Source organism: Oncorhynchus nerka, linkage group LG9b (assembly GCF_034236695.1).
Source record: "Oncorhynchus nerka isolate Pitt River linkage group LG9b, Oner_Uvic_2.0, whole genome shotgun sequence".
NCBI lineage: Eukaryota > Metazoa > Chordata > Actinopteri > Salmoniformes > Salmonidae > Oncorhynchus > Oncorhynchus nerka.
Genome location: NC_088424.1, coordinates 4176094 through 4196973, shown reverse-complemented (window position 1 = coordinate 4196973; position 20880 = coordinate 4176094). Strand labels below are relative to the sequence as shown.

At 42.3% G+C, this 20880-nt stretch overlaps 1 pseudogene; it reads right to left on the bottom strand.

The window, feature by feature from the left end:
• Positions 1-786: 786 nt before the first annotated feature.
• The window catches only part of LOC115114803 (protein crumbs homolog 1-like), a 40501-nt pseudogene continuing 20407 nt past the window's right edge, over positions 787-20880 (bottom strand).

Sequence of the window (20880 nt, the reverse complement as noted above, 5' to 3'; positions counted from 1 at the left end):
TTAAAGCTTGGGAAATCTTTTTGTATCCAAATCCGGCTTTAAACTTCTTCACAACAGTATCTCGGACCTGCCTGGTGTGTTCCTTGTTCTTCATGATGCTCTCTGCGCTTTTAACGGACCTCTGAGACTATCACAGTGCAGGTGCATTTATACGGAGACTTGATTACACACAGGTGGATTGTATTTATCATCATTAGTCATTTAGGTCAACATTGGATCATTCAGAGATCCTCACTGAACTTCTGGAGAGAGTTTGCTGCACTGAAAGTAAAGGGGCTGAATAATTTTGCACGCCCAATTTTTCAGTTTTTGATTTAAAAAAGTTTGAAATATCCAATAAATGTCGTTCCACTTCATGATTGTGTCCCACTTGTTGTTGATTCTTCACAAAAAAAATACAGTTTTATATCTTTATGTTTGAAGCCTGAAATGTGGCAAAAGGTCGCAAAGTTCAAGGGGGCCGAATACTTTCGCAAGGCACTGTATGTGGTAGTGTTGGAATTAATCTCGTTTTTGACTGCACTGGGCCTTTACGAAAGTGTGCTTTCTCAATTTACCTGATTTTGCTAACTTTGAAGTAAAATCAAGACATCAATATTCTTGTAGTATTTCTTTGTATGAAAAATCTGAAATTACATCTTAATTTATGCAAATTTAGAATGAGCAATTAATCGCTAATAATTACAGTAAATCGTGCAATTAATTCTAATTGATACAATTATTGTTTGACACCCCTAGTATATACACAATAAATGCACAAGCTATACATAAATATCAGATGGGGTTTATATCAACATTCTGCTTCATTACAACAACAAAAAACATGCAATACCTTTGGAAAAAGTTCAGTGAAAATGTATTCAGATTGTAAGGCACAAAAACAGCCTTATACCATGTGGGAGTTTCAGTATGAAAATCTGGTCTATATGGCTATAGACAATAAAGGGGAAGTTCAGTATTTTACAACTTAATGTTAGATGGTTCCTCACCCTGAAAGTAGTTTATGGGCCAGGAGAAACTGTAATTTATGGTCACTTTCAGGGTGAGGAACAATCTAACATTAAGTTGTACATTTAAAAAAAAAAATGTATTTCACCTTTATTTAACCAGGTAGGCCAGTTGAGAACAAGTTCTCATTTACAACTACAACATTTACAACTCATTGTCAAAATACTGATCTTTCTCTTGTAATACTGTATTGTAGTAGGAAGAGCTGCATGTCATTCTATTTAGAACAGATGAAAGTTAACTTGGCCTTCCTTGGCTGACTCTGATATACATAGTACTGAAATATGTACTGTGTCCGTTTACTCTTAATCGTCCACATTAACTTAAACTTATTCGGAATCAGTGTCCCTTCCACGGGACGGTTGAGCCAATGTAGGCTAATACGATTAGCATGAGTTTATAAATAACAAGAACATTTCTCAGGACATAGACATATCTGATATTGGCAGAAAGCTTAAATTATTGTCCAATTTACAGTAGCTATTACAGTGAAAGTATACTGTGCTATTGTTTGAGGAGAGTGCACAATTTTGAACATGAAAAGTTATTAATAAACAAATTAGGCACATTTGGGCAGTCTTAATACAACAGTTTGAACAGAAATGCAATGGTTCATTGGATCAGTCTAAAACCTTGCGTGCGCACACACGGCTGCCATCTAGTGGCCAAAATCTAAATTACACCTGGGCTGGAATAATACATTATGGCCTTTCTCTTGCGTTTCAAAGATGACAAAAGTACCGTTTTTTTTCTTTGTATTATCTTTTACCAGATCTAATGTGTTATATTCTGCTACATGCCTTTCACATTTCCACAAACTTCAAAGTGTGTCCTTTTCAAATGTTACCAAGAATATGCATATCCTTGCTCCAGGGCCTGAGCTACAGGCAGTTAGATTTGGGTATGTCATTTTAGGTGACATTTTTAAAAGGGGATGGAATGCCCCTAGATGTGATCCGAGGTCTGATTTTCCATTCCACCCCCTAATGGTGAAGGTAAGGATATGGGGAGGGTATACTGATCCTAGACCTGTGTCTAAAAGGTGTGGGCAATATCTACGCAAAACTTTCAATCAACTCGTCATAGCACATGTTGATACCCAATGGCCCTTAGTTGTCCATGTTGACTCCCAATTGGCCCTAGTCATCCATGTTGGTTCCATTAGCCCCTCAGTCTGTCCATGTTTGCGCTCAATGGCCCTAGTCATTCATGTTGGTTCTCAATGGCCCCTAGATGTCCATGTTGACTCCCAATGGCCCCTAGTCATCCATGTTGGCTCCATTAGCCCCTCAGTCATCCATGTTGGCCCCAATGGGCTCCTCGTCGTTGTCCATCTGCTGGTGTTCCCAGTCTATCTCTGGGCCATCATCAATGTGCAGGATGAGGTAGGAAATGAGCTGGAGCATGAATTGCAACTGCACCAGGCCCAGGTACAAGTAGAAGTCGTTGCAATCAACAGTGCACTGGTCGCCTGAGAAGTTGATCCCACACTCACAGTGGAAGCCATTGGGGAGATTTTGGCAGTAGCCTCCGTTATCACAGGGGTTTAACAAACACTCGTCGAAGTCTACCTCACACCTGTTACAGACAGGGAATTTAATTAAATACATTGTTATTTTATTAATTAAATAAGAACATTAAATATGAATTAATTTAATATTATAATGTCAATAATATTATTATGCATATACATTGGTACGATATTACAAAACAGACAGATTGGTGTTTGAAGTGGCCGTAAAATAAAATTGACAAAACATTTTGGCATTCATCATTCTTTCTCATCATAAATTTGTTCTTGAATTCTATGACCGCCTCAGACCACTTGTACGCACATTTCCTTGTTGAAACAAGTCAATATACAAATTTAAATTATTTATTTTAGGAGACATCAAATCAAAAAATGTGATTTAAACACCTGACATATGAATTATTGAGGAGAAGGCTGGTTAAGGTATCACAATATGTGGTTCTGTGTGGCTCAGTTGGTAGAGGTAGAGCTTGGCGCTTGCAATGCCAGGATTGTGCGATTGATTCCCACTGAGGTCACCCATTAGGAAATGTATGCACACATGACTGACTGTAAATTGCTTTGGATAAAAATGACTGCTAAATGGAATATGTTATTATTAGGGCTGTCAGAGTTGATCAGTTAACTTTTTGTCATTTGAGTCCACTCGTTTTAATTTTATCGTAATTAATAGCATTGTCTGAAAGCCTTTTAAAATACACTGAAAACATCCAAAATACATAATCTACACAGATAAAAACAACAATCCAATGTAAAAACAAGTTTATATTGAGGTTAAAGAAAGTGAGCTTTCTCAATTGACCTAATTTTGCTAACCATTACTTTAGACAAAATCAGGATGTCAATATTGTTTTGTTTTTGTATGAAAACTTGTGTGCAAATTAATAGAAATTAATCACAGCAATTCCTGAGATTTAACTCGATTACATTTTTTATCGGAATTGCAAGGAAGTAACCCGAAAATGTTTACAAAGTTATTTTCCAGTTCTTGTATTGTCACTATTCCCTTTTTGTTTACAAAGCTCTACTACCCAAGCCTATGGCTTTCCTAACTTCGTTGAAGAAGTCTAAAAACATGAGTTGCCAAACCCGTTCACAGAGTTGGTTAACATTTGAGGTTCCTCGGGTCTCCACCGATTTAGGCAAATCCGTTTTTAGCCTCACTGCAGGAACAATTTGCAAAACTCATTACAGTTAGATTTTCTGGTGCTGCTCAGACAGTTTATGGTGTTAATTGAGAAAGTAGTAGCTGAGGACTGTAACTGTTTTTCATAAATGTGGTATTTTGTATTGATTGGTGTTTTTATTTATACATTGTACTGGTTACTGTGATCAGGGCACCCTCTGGAATGAAACCATGGTCTCAATGGGGTTTTCCTGAATAAATAAATGTAAAGTATGTACAGAGTAATATTATTAAGTAACATAAACATGGATATAAAAGTTTGATTTAGATTCACTCAGTGCATTATTATGCAAAGTTTGTCATATTTTCACCTATACATATTATGTATGTACAGTACATATTGGGATTATAGCTTTCTGCTTTTGTGTTAAATATTCTGTTTCTTATTATAAATGACCTGCTAGTAACAACATTTCACAACTATAGATGTTCTCACTGTTTTACCAGCACGCAACTCAAAATAGGTACAGTATGTACAAAATATATACACAAGTTATACATACATACATACATACATACATACATACATACATACATACATACATACATACAAACAAATGGGGTTCTATTAACATTCATTTTCTTAAATTAGAAAACATAAATACCTTTAGAAAAAACATTGTTCCCACAAATATTTTCTTGTTGTAAGGCACAGAAAAACAGCCTTCTACCATGATGGGCTTTCAGTATGAAAGTCAGATCTGGATGGATATAGACATTAAAATGAGCATACTCTATGGTAATAGGTCATTTAATTAGAACCGTTAACTTTAATCTGTAGTCACGTCACCTTCTTTAGCTGACTTGTTTAACGCAAGCCATGTTGATACACCATACAGTACGGAAATATGTACAGTATCACCTCACCTCTAAATTGTCCAAATTAGCTAATTGGGAGTGGGATGCCCCAGGAAATACTGAGGATAGGATTTCTATGTACCCCTTTATGGTGAAGGTAAGGATTTGGGGAGGGTATACTGATCCTAGAACTGTGTCTAGGAGGTGGGGGTAACATCTACCCAGAAAACTCAATCAACTCTTCGTAGCACATGTTGGCTCCCAATGGGCCCTTAGTTGCCGTCCATCAGCTGGTGTACCCAATCAATCTCGGGGGCATCGTCGAGGTGCAAGAGGAGGTAGGATGTGAGCTGGAACATGTATTGCCACAGCAGCAGGGCCAGATACAGGTAGAAATCATTGACATCGATCTGGCACTGGTCACCTGTAAAGTTGATCTCACAATCACAGCGGAAGTTGTTGACGAGGTTGTGGCAGTAGCCTCCGTATTCACAGGGACATGACGCACACTCATCAAAGTCTACCTCACACCTGTTGCAGACGGGGGATTTCATGAAATATACTTCTATTACTTTATAGTTATTTGATATTTTAATAATAAGATTATTATTATTAATATCCATTGGTGCAATAGACCAATTAGACCAGAAGTATCAGCTATCCCACTGTGTAAGGTAACAATCTTCCAATTAAAATGTTTTTAAAAAATGCACCTACCTGGATTTAAGTCAACTCTTTCAGACACCATAAAAGGCATTTCATTTTCACATTTATTGTCCAACAATAGATGTGTTTAAAGGCCTTGATTGTTTAATTCTAACATTAGATTATCCAAATATGTCATACAAATGTATGCAATGCAAATCTCCAAACTTATTTTTGTTTTACTTATACCACTATATAATGCTCCAGTGCTAATTCATATTTTATCTTCATCTTCAAGGGAGATGGAGTTGAGAGGTTATGGTTTTGACCATGGTGATATCAATATGGTTTGTTTAAATCTATCACAAGTAGAGAACTCATCTGACCTTATGAGGTCTCGTCTTGTTACACTATATGCAATCAGGAAATGAAGGTGGGGTCCTCATGATATAGTTGACCCTGTTCATTCCTCAGTCATTTAGGATTTTAAGAAAAATCATTGACCAAACCATGGGACACATCTTTAAGGAGTCACAGTTTAAAGTCACAGAGGGGTTAGTGCAATGAACTATATAAGAACCGTTTTCATATTTTTTTGCCAGTTACAGTTTTTGGGGGGAGTTTTGGAGATTGAAATTGGGATCCTTTGCTCAGGACAAGGATTGTCTTTATCTTCAAGAATGCCTGAATTACATTGAAATTACACTTCAGCTTCATTAAGATTCATTGACACAAGCGTTTACTACAGATGTACTATTGTTTACAGCCATGGCTTACCATTGCCCTATAAAACCTGGCAGACAATCACAGGTGTTGTCCAGCTTAGAGCAGTTCCCCCCGTTGAAGCAGCTGTAGTTCCATCTGTGGCCAGGACACATGGAAACGGGCAGGTTGGGGTATCTAGAGTAGAGCGACACAAACGTATAAGAATGAGATATGACAGTTAAGAGTCTGATAGCTGGCATCATGGTTCAAACAGGATTGTTAGCTAGTTGACTCAGTTGATGTGTCTAGTCACTGCGTGAACCTGTATTGGCTTGAGACGAGATTATTTTTTACAAATGACTTGAAAGAACTTTAAATTTCTTACGGTATCTTTTCAATGTACCACGGGACTTCTGGAACCTTCTCACTGAAAGAGAATGATTTTAAGGGTAATTTTGTGTTTACATCACCCTTTTATGTAATATGTCACACACACAATTGAATCATAGCTTTGGATGGTTTTGTTGCGCTTTGCATATTTGTCTCTGGACATGTTCTCTTAGCGTTTAGCCTTATGTTAGCTGAATAGGGATTGTAGATAGGTTAGGGTTTAAGGGCAAAATGGGGAGTGTTTGAGACTCACTTGCAGAGGGGCCCGGTCATGTTCCTGGGGCAGAGGCAGGTGTTGTTCTGGAGGCCCCTGAGACAGGTGGCCCCTGGGCCGCACTTGTTGTTCTCACACGTATCCACATCTTTATCACACCTGGCCCCCCCGTACCCTGGCTCACATGCACATACGTAACCCTCCCCTAGGACAGTGCATTTTCCATGGACGCAGGGCTTGACAGCGCAGGTGTTCGCATCATTCTGGCATTGTGGCCCAATCCACTCAGACGGGCAACTGCAGAGGGAGAGGTCAAAGAGGTCCTCACATACCCCCTGGTTCAGACAGGGGTTGGGCGAGCACACACTGGCTCCCCAGCAGCCATATTGTGGGGTGGCGACACCGGGGGTCATCACAAACTGCTCCTCTTGGGGCCTGGGAAGGTTCAGGTCGGTGTCACCATAGTAGGGCAGCGGGAGCCCACCGATCTGGACGGGGCCCAAACATCCAGCCAGGTTCCCCCCAGCCTCAGGCCCCAAACCCCCCAAGAGGATGTCCACTCCCTCCCTGAGGAAGTCCAGGCTCCCAGAGGCGGCTTCAGACACCTCCTTCTCTCCTCCCTCTCTTCCCCCGTCCAGGATCATGATCCACCTGGAGGTCTGTAGATCCGGAGCTTCCATGGAGATCTCCACTGTGTGCCACTGGCCGTTGCTGAGAAGGCCTTGGCTCTGGACAGTCAGCTTGGGGGAGGCCTCGCCACTGCCGGCCTGTAGCTCCAGCACCAGGCGAGAGTCTTGGAGGGAGATTGTGAGGAACTCAGAGCCTTTCTCGGCATGTAGTAGCGTGGTGTCCGTTTGCCTGGTTCGCACACTGAGGTGGATGCTGCTGAGGTGGCGGCTGATCTTCTCATTGCCTCTGTAGGACAGCATGCCGTCATTCCAGAGGGTCACGTTGGACACACCTGGAATGCAAAACAGCAGAGGGTTAATTAAGACGTAGGGTTCTATTTGAACAAACTTAACATAAACCTAGTGCTGCCGGTAGCACTATAGGCCCCGGGTGTGTCAGAAATAATTGTTCTATTTTCACAGCCGGAATTATGAGCGCAATAGCTGGAGGTGGCATGAAATGGCTGGGTTTTGATGAATAAACAAGTTGTAGGTATGATGAGGGTTTGGCCACTCACTGGCCAATCAAGGCATTCCTTGGCTTCATACTGCATGCATTTATCTCAGGTTGTGTAAGTTATTGACGGTTTTGCGCCGTTATCAACTCTAATTCGGCCTGGGGACACGGAATATTCTTGTCCTAGTCCATTGTGGATTTATACTAAGATGTATTAAAGAGCATAGTTTACAGTAATGATTGATGGCAACATCCAGCATTTGATCAATATGTTTGGAGTGTTGACAATCAACATTGTTGTAATTGGCTTCAACGAGGCTTCTCCTCAAATAAAAAAATACTAGGCTCCAGTATGTATGAGGCACATTCTCAGTAAGCAAGACATAGCCTAAGCCTACCGTTAATTATGTTTTTTGACTGAAAAATTTGAATAAGACGCACTCTTTGGAAATGGGGATGGATACAAGCCGAATGGAGTATGCACTGTCCTAATATATTTCATTCAGTTAATAATAAAGCCGCACACAAACATGTCATTCAGGGCAGGTGTAGGTGTTTCAGACTCACATTTTACATTTAATTTAAATTTAGCCTGTTTTCATGTGATTTTGACATCCAGTGGAACATTAATACATGTCACATATCAGTTGGCAAACAATGTAAAAAATAATATATTTCATTCAGTTAATAATAAAGCCGCACACAAACATGGTCTCTTGTTTGTTTTCTTGAGAAAGGCAGCTCCAAAATGTAGGTGTTTCAGCCTAGCTCATGGGGACACTACATCACTGCCAAGTCTAAGGGTAGACTTAGAAAATTCTAGCCCCTTGGTTGCTACGAGTTACATCAGAAGTGGCCATTCAAGAAGGCTCAAGGTCATTGGCCACAGCTAAAATGACATCAAATCACGTTATATGTACAGTAGTTTGTTTGGCCTGATCATGTCAACATTACCGATCGCTGCCTGCACCTGCCCGCCTGTCCAACATCACTACTCTGGACGGCTCTGACTTAGAATATGTGAACAACTACAAATACCTAGGTGTCTGGTTAGACTGTAAACTCTCCTTCCAGACTCACATCAAACATCTCCAATCCAAACTTAAATCTAGAATTGGCTTCCTATTTCGCAACAAAGCATCCTTCACTTATGCTGCCAAACATACCCTTGTAAAACTGACCATCCTACCAATCCTCGACTTCGGCAATGTCATTTACAAAATAGCCTCCAATACCCTACTCAATAAATTGGATGCAGTCTATCACAGTGCCACCCGTTTTGTCACCAAAGCCCCATATACTACCCACCACTGCGACCTGTACGCTCTCGTTGGCTGGCTCCAGGTCATCTACAAGACCCTGCTAGGTAAAGTCCCCCCTTATCTCAGCTCGCTGGTCACCATAGCAGCACCCACCTGTAGCACGCGCTCCAGCAGGTATATCTCTGGTCACCCCCAAAACCAATTATTCCTTTGGCCGCCTCTCCTTCCAGTTCTCTGCTGCCAATGACTGGAATGAACTACAAAAATCTCTGGAAACACATATCCATCACTAGCTTTATGCATCAGCTGTCAGAGCAGCTCAGATTACTGCACCTGTACATAGCCCATCTATAATTTAGCCCAAACTACTACCTCTTTCCCTACTATATTTATTTATTTTTGTTCCTTTGCACCCCATTATTTCTCTCTACTTTGCACATTCTTCCACTGCAAATCAACCATTCCAGTGTTTACTTGCTATATTGTATTTACTTCGCCACCATGGCCTTTTTTGCCTTTACCTCCCTTATCTCACCTCACTTGCTCACATTGTATATAGACCTATTTTTCTACTGTATTATTGACTGTGTTTGTTTTACTCCATGTGTAACTCTGTTGTTGTATGTGTCGAACTGCTTTGCTTTATCTTGGCCAGGTTGCAATTGTAAATGAGAACTTGTTCTCAACTTGCCTAGCTGGTTAAATAAAATATCTTAGCTAGCAATCCTTTTTAATCCTTTTTATATGAAGATAAATAATGAAGAGAAATTATAGATCAAATGTATCGTTGCTCATTGGCCATTGGACATAAACATTACAGAAGTTGGAAATGGCTCATTTAACACTGAGTGGTTTGGAAGGAATCCGTCACAGTGGCTGTGTGGTCTCAAATCTGGGATTAAGGGACTATTTTCCAAGTTTAAAATGATAAACATTCAACATTGGCCATGCTGTCAATGAAGCATGATTCGTGTCGCTCTCAAAACGTGTTAACTCGGACCTCGAAAACTTGACTTCAGTGAGTTCAAGACAACTGGGAAGTCTGGGAAGTCATCCAAATCGGAATTGTAAATCCAGCCTCTTTTTCTAGAGCTACGACCTGAAGAGCAATGACGTCATCATGATTCAACCTTGTTTTGAAAGCACCATAAATCTAGAGAATGCCAGACTTTGATCACAGAATTTGCCCACGAAGTACAGCCGCGACACCTTCCTGTTCATGTGAGCACAGCACAGCGAGTCCAAAAAGGTATTGTATGCTGCTGCATCAATGATGTAATATGCTAGGGAGATATGTATTCTGTAGCTAAGAAAGTAACATTAAATGTATATTGTGTAGTAAGATGTTAGTAGCCCATGTGCCTCACACTAATAATTTGGTCTATTTATCCCTCTTAATTTCGTCTACTGTTCTGACCTGGTGGTGCCAATGTAGCCTATAACCTATTTTTGAGAAATGTAATCAAATATTGTAAGATTTCTCATTGTCTGCTCATTGTCTGCCCCTTTATTTATCCCACGGTTCTGACTTGGTGTACAGGGAGAACACTGTAAGAATGGCCCATGTTCTGATTTATGTTGCTGGACATTTCATAAGTGCTAACCAAATAGCTATATTGACTACGTACGTCCTAGCTCGCTCATTAATGTCTTAATTGAAATTACGGATTGCCTCCTATCTGCTTGTCGTCTCCTTATGCCATAGTTTGTAAATCTCAGTTGTCAGTAGAAACCACATTTGTTTAAAGCAAGTCAGGCATATCAGCTATATATATATTTTTTTAAGTAATTGAGGCTGAATTAACTGTTTCGCTGCCAGACAAGGCTCCTCTGATAGCCAGGTGTAGTAGTCGTAAGATGTGGGGACTGCTGTTGGGACAGCTTTGTGTAGGCCCTAACAGTTTGTGGGCACCGTTTGTCACTGTTATAGTGCAATTAATGTTTTGTTTAGTGTTTCGTTGTGTTGCTGGCATGCATCCCACATTTTTTTGTTTGTTTGCCCCACCAAGATTTACATGCTAAAAATTGCCACTGCCTATGTGAATAATGCAAAAGCATGATGGCAAGAGCCTTGAGTAGGCCGTTTAGAAACCTTTAATGAATGGATAGGCTACTTGCCTAATTTATGGACAGGATAAGAAAGACACCAGAGGCATCAAACTAAACGTAAAACAAGCAATTGTTACAGGAAAATAACTTAAATGTTTCTAAATAGGAGTGTCACTGGATTATTTTATTATCCATCTCTTCTTCCATTTGACAAACATCCAAAATAATAACAGGAGCTGGCTAGAATAATGTACAACAATTGTTTTGCTGCTCCCAAACTTGATATTTTAATAATGCTTTGGTGATTAAGGTTTATTTCAAAGCAGTCTCACAAGCCAAACCCTGTATTGATAGTCTTGACTACTTGGCGAATGCTTTGGGCAGGACAAAATAAACTGCCTTCATTGAGAGGAATGGAGGCTATGCTTGGTTTTTAATCAAATTAAACAATTAAAGGCACATCTCTCTTGTTCCCTGTGCATATGGGCACTGTGCGTCACGGCTGGATAGGCTGCGCTTCCACTGTCAAAATCCATGCCATAGCCAACTGCTAAAATCAGCTTTCGGTTGGTCTTAAATATCCTCACCAGCACATACTGAAATTGGCACACGTTTTTAAGGACACAACTCAAATAGTGCTACACCTCAAACCTCTGTGCAAGCAAGCTCATATGACAGGTAAATTACCACTCTTGGCACTAGGATTTGAAAATAGAAAAGGTTGAAATTGCAAACAAGCTGAAAATAGAGCCATAAATCTGTAACTTAAATATCCTCAGTGGCACAATAAGCAACATTGGAGAAAGTTACATTTGTTAAGACACAACAAGTGGGCTGTTGACTGGAAATCAAATTACAGATTGCACCTATATACATTGTATGTTACAGTACACATCAGTAAGCTCTACTGGATGGGGGTAACCTTACATGACACGTTATCAGCGTTATCCATCCATATGGTCTGGATTTACTAAGTGGTTGCACCAGGTGCAAAGGTTGCAGTACTTCCAGATTGAGACAGGTTGTTTAATTGGGAATTAAAGGATAAGTTCTCTATTTTAGGCCTTAGTCAGTAGACGATGTGCCAGGAAAGACTGTAAACCATGGTTTGAATTTATTATAATAGATTCTATTAACATTCTATTCAGCTAATTTTAGCCACTGCTAACCAAAAATCTACGAGAGAGATGGGTGCAAGTGCAATGTTCAACAACTGGGCCAAATCACCTTTCAGTTAGGACTATGACATTTTGAACATTGAACGGTTGTCGCATCTCTCCAACTGATTTTCTTTTGGTGAGCCTTAGCTAAAGTTGTCTGAAGTTGTTAGTGGCTGTTTAAAGAAATCAGAGCCATGGATTAAGTCTCTCCTGGCCCATAGGCTACTTTCAGGGTAAGGAACCTTATACGCTGCCTTCAGAGGAACCATATACGCTGCCTTCAGAGGAACCATATACGCTGCCTTCAGAGGAACCATATACGCTGCCTTCAGGGGAGCCATATACGCTGCCTTCAGAGGAACCATATACGCTGCCTTCAGAGGAACCATATACGCTGCCTTCAGAGGAACCATATACGCTGCCTTCAGAGGAACCATATACGCTGCCTTCAGAGGAACCATATACGCTGCCTTCAGAGGAACCATATACGCTGCCTTCAGAGGAACCATATACGCTGCCTTCAGAGGAACCATATACGCTGCCTTCAGAGGAACCATATACGCTGCCTTCAGAGGAACCATATACGCTGCCTTCAGAGGAACCATATACGCTGCCTTCAGAGGAACCATATACGCTGCCTTCGGAAAGTATTGAGAGCCCTTGACTTTTTCCTAATTTTTTTAACGTTTCAGCCTTTTTCTAAAATTGATTTTAAAAATATAATCTAATCAATCTATGCACAATACACCATAATCACAAAACTGAGATATCACATTTACATAAGTATTCAGACCCTTCACTCAGTACTTTGTAGAAGCACCTTTGGCAGCGACTACAGCCTCCAGTCTTCTTGGGTATGACGCTACAAGCTTGGCACATCTGTATTTGGGGAGTTTCTCCCATTCTTCTCTGCAGATCCTCTCAAGTTCTATCAGGTTGGATGGGGGGGCGTCACTGCACAAGTATTTTCAGGTCTCTCCAGAGATCGGGTTTAAGTCCGGGCTCTGGACACTCAAGAACACCTGAAGCCATACCTGCATTGTCTTTGCTGTGTGCTTAAGGTTGTTGTCCTGTTGGAAGGTGAATCTTCACCCCAGTCTGAGGTCCTAAGTGCTATGGAGCATCGAGGATCTCAGTAGTTTGCTTCGTTCACCTTTCCCTCGATCCTGACTAGTCTCCCATTCCCTGCCGCTGAAAAACATTCCCACAGCATGATTCTGCCACCGCTATGTTTCACCATAGGGATGGTGCCATGTTTTCTCCAGACAAGACGCTTGGCATTCAGGCCAAAGAGTTCAATCTTGGTTTAATCAGACCAGAGAATCTTGTTTCTCATGGTCAGATTCCTTTTGGTGCCTTTTGGCAAACTCCAAGCGGGCTAACATGTGCCTTTTACTGAGGAGTGGCTTCCGTCTGGCCACTCTACCATAAAGGACTGATTGGTAGAGTTCTGAAAAGATGGTTGTCCTTCTGGAAAGTTCTCCCATCTCCACAGAGGAACGCTGGAGCTTTGTCAGAGTGACCATCGGGTTATTGGTCACCTCCCTGACCAAGGCCCTTCTCCCCCGATTGCTCAGTTTGGCCTGGCGGCCAGTTTGGCCAAACTGTGTTCTCTGGGACCTTCAATGCTGAAGAAATGTTTTGATTACCCTTCCCCAGATCTGTGTCTCGACACAATCCTGTCTCGGAGCTCCACGGACAAATCTACAACCTCATGGCTTGGTTTTTGCTCTAACATGCACTGTCAACTGTGGGACCTTATATAGACAGGTGTGTGCTTTTCCAGATCATGTTCAATTAATTGAATTTACCACAGGTGGACTCCAATCAAGTTGTGGAAACATCTCAAGGATGATGAATGGAAACAGGATGCATCTGAACTCAACTGTTTGAGTCAAGTATTATATCTGTTTGGGCTTCTGCAGTCAATTTGTCCCCCTGACCATCTGCTCAAGAAGAACATCGGCCCCGGGCTGAATCTAGTTGATCCATGCACTACATAGTTATTCTCCTTAAACCTAGACGTATCCTCTATTTGCTTGTGTTATAGTGATTATGTAGACAAAAAGAAACCGAGAAACAAACGTTCTGAGCCAGAGCTAGATGTATTTTGTCAGTGTTGGAAAAACGCATTTGCAAAAATGTTTGGGTCTCACAATCACTCCATCAAATAAGTCTATAAAGGCAGAATAACCAACAGTCCATTCAATGGATACACACTGACAGTATGAATAGGCCGACATAATAGCCTACTCTATATACAATATGCCAAATACAGAGAAGCAATTTCTTTATGTCTGTATTTCCTAACCCGTCTTTAAGAACCCCCAGACAGTTTCACGTATTTGATCTATTCATGTACAGCACACTTGATCCAACTAATTAAGCAGACCTAATTCAACTAATCAAGCAGACCGCATTCAGCTAATAAAGGGTTTGATGATTAGTGAGCTACCGGTAATTGAATCACGTGTGATGATACTGGATTAGGTCAATTATTTTGAACTCTCTGGAGGTATTCAAGGAGAGGTTTTTGGAAACATTGCTGTAAGTAATAGTGAATTCTGCAGAATGGAATTTGATTGATAATCTCTTTATAATCTGTTCAGGAAGGGATTCTCGAACTAACAACTCACACTCAAAGCCCTGGGAGAGGGACTGGCAGGCTGCAGTCGAGGGGCATGGAGACCGCTCACACCACTTGACCTCCTCACAGCAACGCCCTCCAGTGTTGGGAGGACAATTGCAGATGAAGTCGTCCCACATGGAGTAGCACACTCCGCTGTTCAGACACGGATTTTTCTGTAGGAGACAAACAATAACTCTGTCAAGCAGTTGACTTTGTCATGGCGGGGCAACTGTGTTGGGTCATGGGGCAACTGTGCTGTGTCATGGGGCAAATATGTTGTCAAAGAGAATATGAATGAAGAGTTCCAGGATCTGCTTCTCCAATAGACATCCTTAAATCACACTTATAAGCGATGTCATTAGCTCATGCTCAGAATTGAGAGAAAAGGGACAGACCAAGCAGGCAACGAAAGACTGAACTGAGTATGGTAGAAATATTAGAGGGTTTATTTTCCTAAACCTTAAATGACTCTACATGACAAAGTATGTAGACACCTGCTCGTTGAACAAATCTTATTACAAAATCGTGTGCATTAATATGGAGTTGGTCCCCCCCTTTGCTTCTATAACAGCCTTCACTCTTCCGGAAAGGCTTTCCACTAGATGTTGGAACAGTGCTGCGGTGACTTGCTTCCATTCAGCCACAAGAGTATTAGTGAAGTCGGCATTTCAATTCATCCCAAAGGTGTTCGATGGGGCTGAGGTCAGGGCTCTGTGCTGGCCAGTCAAGTTCTTCCACACCGATCTCAACAAACCATTTCTGTATGGACCTCGCTTTGAGCAGGGGGCATTGTCATGCTGAAACAGGAAAGGGCCTTCCCAAAACTTGCCACAAAGTTGGCAAGTGACATTCTAGAATTATCTAGAATGTCATTGTACGCTGTAGCATTAAGATTTCCCTTCACTGGAACTAAGGGGCCTAGACTGGACCATGAAAAACAGCCCCAGGCCATTATTCCTCCTCCACCAAACTTTACAGTTGGCACTATGCATTTGGGCAGGTAGTGTTCTCCTGGCATCCGCCAAACCCAGATTCGTTTGTCAGACTGCCAGATGGTGAAGAGTGATTCATCACTCCGGAGATCGTTTCCACTGCTCCAGAGACCAATTAAGGCAAGCTTTACTCCACTCCAGACTACTCTTGGCATTGCGCATCGGGATCTTAGGCTGATCGGCCATGGAAACCCATTTTTCATGAAGCGCCCCACGAAGAGTTCTTGTGCTGATGTTGCTTCCAGAGGCAGTTTGGAACTCAGCAGTGAGTGTTGCAACCAAGGACAGACAATTTTTACGAGCTGTGCGCTTCAGCACTCATTCTGTGAGCTTGTGTGGCCTACCACTTTGCAGCTGAGCCTTTGCTGCTACTAGACGTTTCCACTTCACAATAACAGCATTTACAGTTGACCGGTGCAGCTATAGCAGTTTAGAAATTTTACAAACTGACTTGTTGGAAAGGTGGCATGCTATGATTGTGCCATGTTGAAAGTCACTGATTTCTTCAGTAAGGTTATTCTACTGCCAATGTTTGTTTATGGAGATTGCATGGTGGTGTGCTCGATTTTATACACTTATCAGCAATGGGTGTGCTGAAATAGCTGAATCCACTAATTTGAAGGGGTGTCCACATACTTTGTAAATACACTATATACAAAAAGTAAGATCATCAAAACCATAATGTGCATAAAATAGAATACATACAGTATAATGTCTGTACATAAATACAAGTGAACTGATCTTAAGCTTAACTGAGGTCTACATAGCAAAAGTCATTCCGCTACCTAGTAGTAAAGCCCCCTTTACTGGCTCAAATAGCCGACCAATCATCCTGTTACCAAACCTTAGTAAACTTTTGGGGAAAAACAGATTTTTTGACCAGATACAAAGCTATTTTACAGTAAACAAATTTACTACAGACTTTCAGCACACTTATAAAGAGGGACATTCAACAAGCATAGCACTTACACAAATGACTGATGATTGGCTCAGAGAAAATGATAAAAAGATTGGGGGGCTGTTTTGTTAGACTTTTGACATTATCGATCATGGTCCGCTGCTGGAAAAACTTGTGTTTTGGCTTTACACCCCTGCTATATTGTAGATAAAGAGTTACCTGTATAACAGAACACAGAGGGTGTTCTTTAATGGAAGCCTCCAACATAATCCAGTTACAATCAGGAATTCCCCAGGGCAGCTGTCTAGGCCCCTTACTCTTTTCAATCTTCACTAACGACATGCCACTGGCTTTGAGTAAAGCCGGTGTGTATGTATGCGGATGACTCCACACTATACATGCCAGCTACTACAGCAACTGAAATGACTGCAACACTTAACAAAGACCTGCAGTTAGTTTCAGAGTTGATGGCAAGGAATAAGTTAGTCCTAAATATTTAAAAAACTAAAAGCATTGTTTTTGGGACAAATAATTCACTAAACCCTAAACCTCAACTAAATCTTGTAATAAATAATGTGGAAATTGAGCAAGTTGAGGTGACTAAACTGCTTTGAGTAACCCTAGATTGTAAACCATCATGGTCAAAACATTGATATAACAGTAGCTAAGATGGAGAGAAGTCTGTCCATAATAAAGCGCAGCTCTACCTTCTTAACAGCACTATCAACAAGGCAGGTCCTACAGGCTCTAGTTTTGTTGCACCTGGAATTACTGTTCAGTCGTGTGGTCAGGTGCCACAAAGAGGGACTTATGTTCAATTGGCTCAGAACAGCCAGCCACAGAGATCAATCATTAATAATATGCATGTCAATCTCTCCTCGCTCAAAGTAGAGGAGATATTGACTTCATCACCAAGCTGTCTGTTTAAACGACTAGCACACAGCTCTGACATCAATGCATACCCCACAAGACATGCCACCAGAGGTCTCTTTGCAGTCCCCAAGTCCAGACCAGACTATGGGCGGCACACAGTACTACATAGAGCCATAACTACATGGAACTCTATTCCACATCAGGTAACTGATGCAAGCAGTAGAATCAGATTTTTTTTAAAGGATAAAAATAAACCTTATGGAACAGCGGGGACTGTGAAGCAACACAAACACAAACATAGGCACAGACACATGCATACACATACACATGGATTTTGTGTTGTAGGTATGTGGTAGTGGAGTATGGGCCTGAGGGCACACACTTAGTGTGATGTGAATTCTGTAATGAATGAATGTACTGTTGTCACACCCTGGTCTTAGTATTTTGTGTTTTCTTTATTATTTTGGTCAGGCCAGGGTGTGACATGGGTTATTTATGTGGTGTGTTTTGTCTTGGGGTTTTTGTAGGTTATGTGATTGTGGTATAGTAGTTGTCTAGGTAAGTCTATGGTTGCCTAGAGTGGTTCTCAATCAGAGGCAGGTGTTTATCGTTGTCTCTGATTGGTAACCATATTTAGGCAGCCATATTCTTTGAGTGTTTTGTGGGTGATTGTTCCTGTCTCTGTGTTTGTTTGCAACAGATAGGCTCAGTCACTTTGGTTTTTCTTTTTTCCTTGTTTTGGAAGAGAAGAGAACGAGCGCCATTCTCCTTGCGGAGATGGTGCTAAATACATCAACACGATCGGTCCCTGGGATTGGGCTGGCCAACACGATTCGGTTTGCTTGGAAGGAAAAGGAGTTGGAGCCTTTAGGACGGGAAACATTTGGAAGGATAATATTGATGGGGATTCTAAAGCTGACGGTGAAGGACGTGTTTTGTTTCCAAGGCAACCCGTTGGAGGGAGCATACGACGTGGCACTATATACAGAGGAGAAACACGATGATATCCTGAGAAGGGCAAGAGCAGTGAGAGGTGAGAGGCCGATGAGCCACTATGAAATAACAAGCCTGGCGAAGAACAACTTTAGGGTTGTAACTGTCAACATTTACAACCCATACGTTAAGGACGAAGAGGTGAGAGGGCCTTTTTGGGGAGATACATGGATAACGTCTCCTCAGCAAGGCACCTCAAAGACTCCCTTGGGTTTTAGAATGGGAGGAGAGGCTTCCAGGCCCTCCTCAGAGAGGACCCAAAGGGACATGGTGGCTACCTCCATCCTCCTGCTATGTTCTCCCTAGGGGCTGACAGGGGGATGTTGTTTTATGCACGTCAGCCCCCGTATCTCTCCACTGCCGCCATCACCAAAGAAGAGAATGAAGAGGAGGGTGCGATTGGCCGACAGTGAGAGGGAGGGGATGGCCAAGAGAGTGATGGGGGTGGGAGAAACCTCTGGGTTGCTGCTGGTTTCCCCAGGCCCTCAACTTCTGTTGGGTGGGGACACACCTAACAAGACTCAGGACTGGGTACAGGAGGAGGTGGGGAGTTTTTTGTTTGGGGACTCAGCCTCCCCGATTTTTTTCCAAACCAGCTGCAGCACTGGGGAGGGGGAGGAGTGTGGGGGTAGACCCAGGGTGCAGGGCACCCCGGAGCCAAACACTATTCCTGCATCCTGGGTTGGTGAGATGGAGGAAGAGGGAGGGATGTCGGAAGTACAGATGGTGTTCTCACCGGTAGGTATGGAGCAGGGGAGCATCGGGTGAGTCTCCTGTTTTTTTTTTTTTTTTCTGTCTGGGTTTAGAATTTGAGTGTATTACATGTTTTTATTTTATTCTTTCATGGGGTCTAATTTTACTTTTGTTAGTTTAAATGTAAGGGGTTTAAGGGATTTTGTTAAGAGGAGGGCGGTTTTTAGTTATTTGGAGGGTGTGGGGTTTGATTTTTGTTTTTTACAGGAGGTTCACCTGAGGGATGGAGGGGATGTTAGTAGGTTTAAGAGGGAGTGGGACAAGGGGGAGTCGGTTTGGGGTATTGGGGGGGTGCACTCATCGGGGGTAGGGATTTTGTGGCACAGGGAGCACAGGGAGGTAAAAGTGGAGGATTCTTTTGTGGTAATGCAGGGGAGGGTTATAGGGGTGGATGTCACGATAAGGGATTGTAAATTTAGATTAGTGGTGGTGTATGGGCCACAGGTGGTGGCAGACAGGAGGGAGATGGTTGACTGTCTGACGCCCCTGTGTGTCACAAATAGGAAATTAGTGATAGGGGGGATTTTAATACAGATTTAGGAATAGGGGGGGGATAGCAGTGCAGGCGCCATTGCCGGGCTAATGGCTTGCCATGGTCTGGTAGATGGTGGTCTGCACACTACTCCGAAAATGGCCGGTCCTACATGGCGCAACTCCAGGGGGGTTGAGCGGAGGTTCGACTATATTTTTGTACCCAGGTCTTTGGGTAAGTTGTCTGGGCGGCTGTTGCCTGTTTTCTTTTCGGATCACAAAGGGGTGCTCCTGCAGGTGGGGTCGCCAGACTGCCTCTTTGGTAGGGGGTACTGGAAGTTAGATCGGGATGTGCTGGAGGAGCAGGCTTTTGTTGACGGGTTTTATGGTTTCTTTTGGAGGCTTGAAGGCCTCCGGTCCATGTGCGAGGGGGTGTTAGAGTGGTGGGAATTAGTTAAGGTGAGGATTAGGGCTTTTATAATAGGGTATTGCAAGAGGAAAAAAAGGGAGGAGAGGAGGGAGGTGGATCGTATCCAAAGGTTAATTGAACTCGAGTACGAGGCAGGCAACCTCGGCGGGTCGTTTGACTGGGAGAGATCCGCAACCCTAAAGGTGCAGCTCAGGGAGTTGCAGGAGCGGAAAGCTCGAGCTTTCCTGGAGCGTGCGCATAGTGGCTTTCTAGAACATAATGAGACTTGTTCTACTATGTTCTTTAAGTCGGTTAGGGCCAGACAGAGTAGGAAGGTAATGCATGGCGTTAGGGAAGAAAATGGTAGTATAGTTAGAGAACCAGAGGATATGGTCAGGGTGACAACTGATCATTTCCAAGGTTTATTTAAGGAAAGGGAAATAGATGTAGAGCAGGGAAATGTGTTTTTAGAACACTTGTCCAGGCGGTTGCCGGAGGACATTAGAGAAGTGATGGAGGCCCAGATTTCACTAGAAGAGGTTGAGAGCGCTCTTAGGAGGATGGGAAAAGGGAAGGTGCCTGGGATGGATGGGCTGCCGGCTGAGTTTTATCTCAAGTTTTGGGGTATACTTGGACCAGTGGTCCTCGAAGTCTTGAAGGCCATCCTTGAGACGGGGGTCTCGGGGGGGATCAATGGCTGTTGGTGTGCTGTCACTTTTATATAAGAAGGGGGAAGTAACAGACCTTGGCAACTGGCAGCCGTTGACCATGCTGTGTGTAGATTACAAG